Source organism: Arachis hypogaea, chromosome 14 (assembly GCF_003086295.3).
Source record: "Arachis hypogaea cultivar Tifrunner chromosome 14, arahy.Tifrunner.gnm2.J5K5, whole genome shotgun sequence".
Classification (NCBI taxonomy): domain Eukaryota; kingdom Viridiplantae; phylum Streptophyta; class Magnoliopsida; order Fabales; family Fabaceae; genus Arachis; species Arachis hypogaea.
In genome coordinates, this window is record NC_092049.1 from 53,667,584 (window position 1) to 53,677,642 (window position 10,059).

Consider the following 10,059-nt stretch of genomic DNA (forward strand, 5'->3'; position numbering starts at 1 on the left):
ATCATATTGACTTGCTGAGTCAATATTTTATTCTGAGCTAATATGGCATTCAGAGTATCTACTTCAAGAACTCCCTTCTTCATAGGCATCCCATTACTCACAGGATTCCTTTCAGAAGTGTACATGAACTGGTTATTAGAAACCATGTCAATGAGTTCTTGAGCTTCTGCAGGCGTTTTCTTTAGGTGAATGGATCCACCTGCAGAAGTGTCCAGTGACATTTTTGATAGCTCAGATAAACCATCATAGAATATATCCAGGATGGTCCATTCTGAAAGCATGTCAGAAGGACACTTTTTGGTCAACTGTTTGTATCTTTCCCAAGCTTCATAGAGGGATTCACCTTCTTTCTGTCTGAAGGTTTGTACATGAGCTCTAAGCTTGCTTAGCTTTTGAGGAGGAAAGTACTTGGCTAAGAAAGCCGTGACCAGCTTATCCCAAGAGTTCAGGTTGTCTTTGGGTTGAGAGTCCAACCATAATCTAGCTCTGTCTCTTACAGCAAAAGGGAAAAGCATGAGCCTGTAGACTTCAGGATCTACGCCATTAGTCTTAACAGTATCACATATCTGCAAGAATTCATTTAAGAACTGAAAAGGATCTTCAGATGGAAGTCCATGAAACTTGCAGTTCTGCTGCATCAGAGAAACTAATTGAGGTTTCAGCTCAAAGTTGTTTGCTCCAATGGCAGGAATGGAGATGCTTCTTCCATGTAAATTGGACTTAGGTGCAGTAAAGTCACCAAGCATCTTCCTTACATTATTATTATTTTTGGCTGCCATCTCCTCTTCCTGTTCGAAAATTTCTGAAAGGTTATTTCTGGATTGTTGTAATTTAGCTTCTCTTAATTTTCTCTTCAGAGTCCTTTCAGGTTCTGGATCTGCTTCCACAAGAATGTTCTTATCCTTGCTCCTGCTCATATGACAAAGAAGAAGGCACAGAAAAATAATAATAATAATAATAGAGATCCTTTATACCACAGTATAGGGATCCCTGTGTGAGTAGAAGAAAAGAAGAAGAAATTCGAACACAGATAGAGGAGGGGGTTCGAATTTGGTGATGATGTGAGGAAGAGATGTTAGTAGATGAATAAATAAATAGAATAAGATGAGAGAGAAGGAGGGAATTTTCGAAAATTATTTTTGAAAAGGAGTTAGTGATTTTTGAAAATGGTTTTTGAAAAATGTTAGTGATTTTCGAAAATTTTTGAAATCAAAAATAAAAAATAAAAATAATTAGTTAATTAAAAAGAAATTTTGAAAAAGAGGGAAGATATTTTCGAAAATTAGAGAGAGAAAGTTAGTTAGGTAGTTTTGAAAAAGTTAAGAAACAAACAAAAAGTTAGTTAGTTAATTGAAACAAATTTTGAAAAGATAAGCAGTTAGGAAGTTAGAAAAGATATTTTGAAAATATATTTTTGAAAAAGATAAGATAAGAAGATATTTTTGAAAAGATATGATTGAAATTAGTTTTGAAAAAGATTTGATTTTTAAAATCACAATTAATGACTTGATTCATAAGAAATCACAAGATATGATTCTAGAACTTAAAGTTTGAATCTTTCTTAACAAGCAAGTAACAAACTTGAAATTTTTGAATCAAAACATTAATTGATTATGTTATTTTCGAAAATTTGATATAAAAATAAGAAAAAGATTTTTGAAAAATATTTTTAGAATTTTCGAAAATAACTAAGAAATTTGAAAAAGATTTGATTTTTGAAAAAGATTTTGAAAAAGATAAGATTTTCAAATTGAAAATTTGATTTGACTCATAAGAAACAACTTGATTTTTAAAAATTTTTGAAAAAGTCAACTCAAATTTTCGAATTTGATGAGAGAAAAAGGGAAAGATATTTTTTTGATTTTTGAATTTTTATGATGCAAGGGAAAAACAAGAAAAATGATGCAATGCATGAAATTTTTAGATCAAAACAATGAATGCATGCATGAATGATATGAGTGTCAAGATGAACACCAAGAACACTTTGAATGTCAAGATGAACATCAAGAACATATTTTTGAAAAATTTTTGATGCAAAGAAAACATGTAAGACACCAAACTTAGAATTCTTTAATGCTTAGACACTAAGAATTCAAGAATGCATATGAAAAACAAGAAAAGACACAAAACAAAAAATCATCAAGATCAAACAAGAAGACTTACCAAGAACAACTTGAAGATCATGAAGAACACTATGAATGCATGATATTTTCGAAAAATGCAAGATGCATATGCAAGTGACACCAAACTTATGATATGACTCAAGACTCAAACAAGAAATAGAAAAATATTTTTGATTTTTATGATTTTCTAATTTTTTTTGGATTTTTTCGAAAATTATATGAAAAAGAAAAAATAAGGATTCCAAAATTTTTAACATGAATTCCAGGAATCTTGCATTCTTAGTCTAAAGCTTCAGTCCAGGAATTAGACATGGCTCACTAGCCAGCCAAGCTTTCAATGAAAGCTTCAGTCCAAAACACTAGACATGGCCAATGGCCAGCCAAGCTTCAGCATTTAACACGAGAGTATATTGCTCTTGATAACAAATTGCAAGCCTCAGTCCAAATAAATTTAGACATGGCTTTACAGCCAGCCAGGCTTTACATGCTTCATGAAACACTAGAATTCATTCTTAAAAATTTTGAATAAAATATTTGAAAACATTTTTTTTTTCGAAAACAGATGAGAAAAGTTTTGAAATATTTTTGAAAAAATTTTTGAAAAGAAAACGAAAAGAAAGTTACCCAATCTGAGCAACAAGATGAACCGTCAGTTGTCCAAACACGAACAATCTCCGGCAACGGCGCCAAAAACTTGGTGCAAGAAATTGTGATGTCTAGGCGCAAACTATTCCTGGCACGTGAGCAACTTGGTACGCGTAATCGTGATTACACATTCATAATTCGTCACAACTTCGATACAACTAACCAGCAAGTGCACTGGGTCGTCCAAGTAATACCTTACGTGAGTAAGGGCCGAATCCCACGGAGATTGTTGGTATGAAGCAAGCTATGGTCACCTTGTAAATCTCAGTCAGGCAGATATAAAGTGATAATGGTGTTTTCGAATATTATATAATAAAATAGGGATAGAGATACTTATGTAAATCATTGGTAGGAATTTCAGATAAGCGAATGGAGATGCTTTTCATTCCTCTGAACCTCTGCTTTCCTGCTATCTTCATCCAATCAGTCTCATTCCTTTCCATGGCTGGCTTTATGTGATACATCACCACTGTCAATGGCTACTTTCGGTCATCTCACGGGAAAATAATCCAATGCCCTGTCACGGCACGGCTAATCGTCTGGAGGCATCACCCTTGTCAATGGCTTCATCTTATCCTCTCAGTGAATAATATGCTCACGCACCCTGTCACGGCACGGCTATTCATCTGTCGGTTCTCGATCATGCCGGAATAGGATTTACTATCTTTTTGCGTCTGTCACTAACGCCCTGCAATCGCGAGTTCGGAGCTCGTCACAGTCATTCAATCATTGAATCCTGCTCGAAATACCACAGACAAGGTTTAGACCTTCCGGATTCTCTTGAATGCCGCCATCATTCTAGCTTACGCCACGAAGATTCTGGTTAAGAGATCTAAGAGATATTCATTCTAGCTTATTTCATGTAGAACGGAAGTGTTTGTCAGGCACGCGTTCATAAGGGAGAAGGATGATGAGCGTCACACATAATCATCACCTTCATCACGTTCTTGGGTGCGAATGGATATCTTAGAAGAGAAATAAGAAGAATTGAATAGAGAACAGTAGTACTTGCATTAATCTTTGAGGAACAGCAGAGCTCCACACCTTAATCTATGGAGTGTAGAAACTCTACCGTTGAAAATACATAAGTGAAGGTCCAGGCATGGCTGAGATGGCCAGCCCCCAAAACGTGATCAAAAGATCATAAGGTAATCCAAAGATTCCAAATACAATAGTAAAAGGTCCTATTTATAATAAACTAGCTACTAGGGTTTACATGAGTAAGTAATTGATGCATAAATCCACTTCCGGGGCCCACTTGGTGTGTGTTTGGGCTGAGCCTGAGTGTTGCACGTGCAGAGGCCATTTGTGGATTTGAACGCCAGTATTTGTGCCAGTTTGGGCGTTCAACTCTGGTTTTGGATCCTTTTCTGGCGCTGGACGCCAGATTTGGGTAGAAAGCTGGCGTTGAACGCCAGTTTACGTCGTCTATTCTTGACCAAAGTATGGACTATTATATATTGCTGGAAAGCCCTGGATGTCTACTTTCCAACGCAATTGAAAGCGCGCCATTTCGAGTTCTGCAGCTCCAGAAAATCCACATTGAGTGCAGGGAGGTCAGAATCCAACAGTATCAGCAGTCCTTCTTCAACCTCTGAATCTGATTTTTGCTCAAGTCCCTCAATTTCAGCCAGAAAATACCTGAAATCACAAAAAAACACACAAACTCATAGTAAAGTCCAGAAATGTGAATTTAACATAAAAACTAATGAAAACATCCCTAAAAGTAACTAGATTCTACTAAAAGCATACTAAAAACAATGCCAAAAAGCGTATAAATTATCCGCTCATCAGTGTTCCTCCTCGAGGATGCACCCGAAGGCGAAGAGATGTGAGCTCATGACCGTCCAACTTAAGGACGTTAAAGAAAAGTGTTAGGTGGGAGAAACCCCACCATGGTAAGATCTTCCTTTTGTGTATCTTTTGCATGTAGTTTTTAGACTCTTTACTTGATTTTAGGCTTTATTTTGCTTGACTTGGTTAAGATTTTCATGATGATTTTCATTAATGTTGAAGAAAACACTTCATTTTGACTATTGCATGGATTTTTTAGTGTTTTTTACCTGTTTAGATTGAATGACTGCCAAGATTGTGTATAAAGTGCATTTCTTCATGCTTATGAAAAAAAAGGGGTGTCCACGCGCAAGCGTGGAGGATGCTTATGCGTCGATTGCACTTCTCCAACTCTTGGTACAAAAAACCCGAGAGTTGTGCAAGATTTGTGCTAACAATGTGCCCAACCCACAACCCCTTTCACGTGTGCGGGTCGCTTGACGTGTAAGCATCCCTCTCTGTTTCACGCATCCACGCGTAAGCATGGGTAACGCGCGTGTGTCCCTAAATTCTCTTTCGCAACCCACGCGTAAGCATGGGCGATGCATACGAGTCGATCGCAATTCCCCAACTCCTAGTACAAAAAACCCGAGAGTTGTGCGAGAATTGTGCGAAAATTATGCTGGGAGCACAACTGCTGCCCACGCATAAGCGTGGGAGATGCTTACGCGTCATTTTCCCTTCTACCTATCCGCGCGTATGCATCGCATGACGCGTATGCGTCGCTTGCACTACAGCCAACTCCCGGTACAAAAACCTGAGAGTTGTGCGAGTTTCATGCTGCCTCTGTGCGCAACGTGCGACTGTTTCCATGTGTGCGCGTCCCTAGATGCGTATGCGTTCTCTCCCGTTCTGCTACCCATTCGTATGCGTGTGCGATGCTCTCGTGTCACTACTCTATTCCACTCATCCACGCGTACTGATGAGCGGATAATTTATACCCTTTTTGGCATTATTTTTTCATAGTTGTTTGTATGTTTTAGTTACTTTTTATTATATTTTTAATAGTTTTTATTCAAAAATCACATTTCCGGATTTTACTATGAGTTTGTGTGTTTTTCTTTGAATTCAGGTATTTTCTGGCTGAAATTGAGAGACTTGAGCAAAAATCTGATTCAGAGGCTGAAAAAGGACTATAGATGCAAGGATTCTGACCCTCTTGCACTCGAAGTAGATTTTTGGGAGCTATAGAAGCTCAATTGACACGCTCTCAATTGCGTTGGAAATTAGACATCTTGGACTTTCCAGCAATATACAATAGTCTATTCTCTGCGCGAGATTTGATGGCCCAAACTGGTGCTAAAAAACCAGCCTAAAACTTTCTGGCGTAAAACGCCAGAACTGGCACCAGAATTGGAGTTACACGCCCAAACTGGCACCCAAGCTGGCGTTTAACTCCAAGAATAGCCTATACTCGAAAAAGCTTCAATGCTCAGTCCAAGCACACACCAAGTGGGTCCCGGAAGTGGATTTCTGCACTATCTGCACTTAGTTACTCATTTTCTGTAAACCTAGGTTACTAGTCTAGTATAAAAACTACTTTTAGAGATTTATTCTAGATCTTTTTGGAATCATATGTATCTTTTATCATCTTTTCATGTTTGGAGGTTGGCCTCACGGCCATGCCTAGAACTCTTTTCACTTATGTATTTTCTACGGTTGAGTTTCTACACCCCATAGATTAAGGTGTGGAGCTCTGCTGTTCTTCATGAATCAATGCAAGTACTATTGTTTTTCTATTCAATTCACGCCTACTTCTTCTCCAAAATATACTCTCGTACTTATTCAGTTAAGTCAGAATGAAGGGGTGACCCGTGACAATCACCCACTATCTTCGTTACTCGCTTAGCCAAGATCCACGTGCCTGACAACAACAAGAGGTCTTCATGATGTTCAACGTAGTTATTGAACGACAGCCAGAGTATATTCTCTTGGGTATCTAATACACGTACCGAGTCCGTGGGATTAGTATCTTTGTGGTATAGGCTAGAACCAATTGGCAGCATTCCTGCGATCTGAAAAGTCTAAACCTTGTCTGTGGTATTCCGAGTAGGATCTGGGAAGGGATGACTGTGACGAGCTTCAAACCTGCGAATGTTGGGCGTAGTGACAGTGTAAAAATGGATCAATGGATCCTATTCCGACGCTAGCGGAAACCGACAGATGATTAGCCATGCGGTAGCTGTGCCTGGTATTTTTCATCCGAGACGAGAAATCCGACAGTTGATTAGCCATGCAGAAACCGTAGACCACCATTTTCACTGAGAGGATCCTACAGCTTGCCATGGAAGGGAGCATGCATGGTTGGAAGAAGGCAATAGGAAACCAGAGGTTCAGAAGCAACAAAGCATCTCCAGACGCTTATCTGAAATTCCCACCAATGAATTACATAAGTAACTTTATTTTATTTTATGTTTTATTTCTCTTTTAATTATCAAAACCTCATAACCATTTGAATCCACCTGACTGAGATTTACAAGGATGACCATAGCTTTCTTCAAGCCGACAATCTCCGTGGGATCGGCCCTTACTCACGTAAGGTTTATTACTTAGACGACCCAGTGCACTTGCTGGTTAGTTGTGCGGAGATGTGAAAAGTGTGAATCACGATTTCCCACACCAAGTTTTTGGCGTCGTTGCCGGGGATTGTTCGAGTTTGGACAACTGATGGTTCATCTTGTTGCTTAGATTGGGTAATTTTATTTTATGTTTAAGCTTTTTATTTTTATTTTCAAAAAAAATAATAAAATAAATATAGTTTTCAAAAAATTCAAAAAAATGTGTTCTTCAGAATTTTTAAGAATGAATTATAGAGTTTCATAAGATATGCTGAAGCCTGGCTGGCTGTTATGCCATGTCTAATCTTTTGGACTGAGGTTTCCACTTATCTTTGCAGGAGCCTTTTGGTTCCCATCAATTTCGCTGTTGTATGTAATGCTCTGCTAAAGCTTGGCTGGCCATTTGGCCATGTCTAATTCTTTTGGACCGAAGCTTTAGACTAGCATTGTATGATTCCTGGAATTCTTATTAAAAATTTTGTATCTCTTTATTTCTTTTTCCAAAAAAATTTTCTAAAGATATACAAAAAAAATTAATAAAATCATAAAAACCAAAAATATTTTGTGTTTCTTGTTTGAGTCTTGTGTCAAATTTTAAGTTTGGTGTCAATTACATGTTTTAATTTTTCTTTAATTTTCGAAAATATATGCATTGTGTTCTTCATTGATCTTCAAGTTGTTCTTGATGATTTTCCTTGTTTGATCTTTAAATTTTCTTATTTTGTATCTTTTCTTGTTTTTCATATGCATTTTCGAATTATTAGTGTCTAAAGTTTAAAAAATTTTAAGTTTGGTGTCTTGCATGTCTTTCTTTTCTTAAAAATTTTCAAAAATATGTTCTTGATGTTCATCATGATCTTCAAAGTGTTCTGGCATGCATTTATTATTTTGATCTTAAATTTTTATGTTTTGTTTCATTTTTGCTGTTTAATGAAAAAAAAAGGAGAAAAACAACAAAAATTATATCTTTTTTTTCTCTCTCCTCATTAAAAATTCAAAAATAAAAAATAATACCTTTTCCTTATTTTACTCATAAATCTCGAAATTTTGGGTTGATTTAGTCAAAAGTTTTAAATTTTAGTTGTTTCTTATGAGTCAAGTCAAAATTTCAAATTAAAAATTCTATCTTTTCAAATCTTTTTTTCAAAAATCAAATATTTTTCATTTTTCTTCTTAATATTTTCGAATTTCTCAAATAAATTTTCAAAATCTTTTTCTTATTTTTATTTCATATTTTCGAAATTATTGGTAACATTTAATGTTTTGAGTAAAAAATTTTTAAGTTGTTACTTGCCAATTAAGAAAGGATCAATCTTTAAATTCTAGAATCATATCTTTTAGTTTCTTGTTAGTCAAGTAATCAACTTTAATTTCAAAAATCAAATCTTTTTAATTTCCTTTCAAATCTTTTTAAAAATAAATTTCAATCATATCTTTTTCAAAACTTAATTTCAAAATCGTTTTCTAACTTCTTATCTTTTCAAAATTTATTTTCAAATCTTTTTCAATTAACCACTTGATTTGTTTATTTTAATTTTAAAAAGTTTACTATTTCTTATCTTTTTCAAAACCACCTAACTACCTTTCTCTCTCTCTAATTTTCGAAAAACCCCTCACCACTTTTTCAAAATTATTTTTAATTAACTAATTATTTTAAATTCTAATTTTATTTTATTTCTTTTAATACTTTCGAATTCTCACTAATAATTAAAATAAAAACAAAAATATTTTTTTTTAATTAATATTCGAATACTCTCTCTCTCTTTCATCTCTTTCTATTTATTTTATTTATTTGCTATCACTCCTCTTCTTCTTATAATTCGAACCCTCCCCCTCTCTCTGTGTTCGAATTCTTCTCATTCTATCTTTATCTCATTCTTCTATTCTTCAACTCATAAAAAGGAATCTCTATACTGTGACATAGAGGATTCCTCTTCTTTTCTATTATCTTCTTTTTGATATGAGCAGAAACAGGGATAAAGACATTCTTGTTGAAACTAATCCTGAACCTTAAAGGACTCTGAAGAGGAAGCTAAGAGAAGCTAAAACATAACACTCTGGAGAGGACCTTACAGAAATTTTTAAAAAAGAAGAAGACATGGCAGCCAAAAATAACAACAATGGTGGAGATGCAAGAAAGATGCTTGGTGACTTTACTGCACCAACTTCTGACTTCTATGGAAGAAGCATCTCAATTCCTGCAATTTGAGCAAACAACTTTGAGCTTAAGCCTCAATTAGTTTCTCTAATGCAGCAGAATTGCAAGTTTCATGGACTTCCATTGGAAGATCCTCATCAGTTCTAGCTGAATTCTTACAAATCAGTGACACTGTTAACACCAATGGAGTTAATCCTGAGGTCTATAGGCTTATACTTTTCCCCTTTGCTGTAAGAGACAGAGCTAGGACATGGTTGGACTCGCAACCTAAAGAAAGCCTGAACTCTTGGAAAAAGTTAGTCAATGCTTTCTTGGCAAAATTCTTTCCACCTCAAAAGTTGAGCAAGCTTAGAGTGGAAGTCCAGACCTTTAGACAGAAGGAAAGTGAATCCCTCTATGAAGCTTGGGAAAGATACAAGCAATTTATCAAAAGGTGTCCATCTGACGTGCTTTCAGAATGAAGCATCCTATGTATATTCTATGATGGTCTGTCTGAATTATCCAAGATGACCTTGGATCACTCTGCTGGCGGATCTCTTCATCTAAAGAAGACGCCTGCAGAAGCCCAGAAACTCATTGAAATGGTTGCAAATAACCAGTTCATGTATACTTCTGAAAGAAATCCCGTGAATAATGGGATGACTCAGAAGAAAGGAGTTCTTGAGATTGATACTCTGAATGCCATATTAGCTCAGAACAAAATATTGACTCAGCAAGTCAATATGATTTCTCAGAGTCTGAC

At 35.8% G+C, this 10,059-nt stretch overlaps 2 non-coding genes across 2 annotated transcripts; one reads left to right on the top strand and one right to left on the bottom strand.

Annotated features, from left to right (window-relative positions):
- Window positions 1-275: 275 nt before the first annotated feature.
- On the top strand, window positions 276-383 carry LOC112746249 (small nucleolar RNA R71). Its single transcript, XR_003174143.1, has one exon. It is a non-coding gene; the product is annotated as a small nucleolar RNA R71 (small nucleolar RNA).
- Window positions 384-9,661: 9,278 nt separating this feature from the next.
- On the bottom strand, window positions 9,662-9,765 carry LOC112746142 (small nucleolar RNA R71). The gene has a single exon (XR_003174039.1). It is a non-coding gene; the product is annotated as a small nucleolar RNA R71 (small nucleolar RNA).
- Window positions 9,766-10,059: the final 294 nt, after the last annotated feature.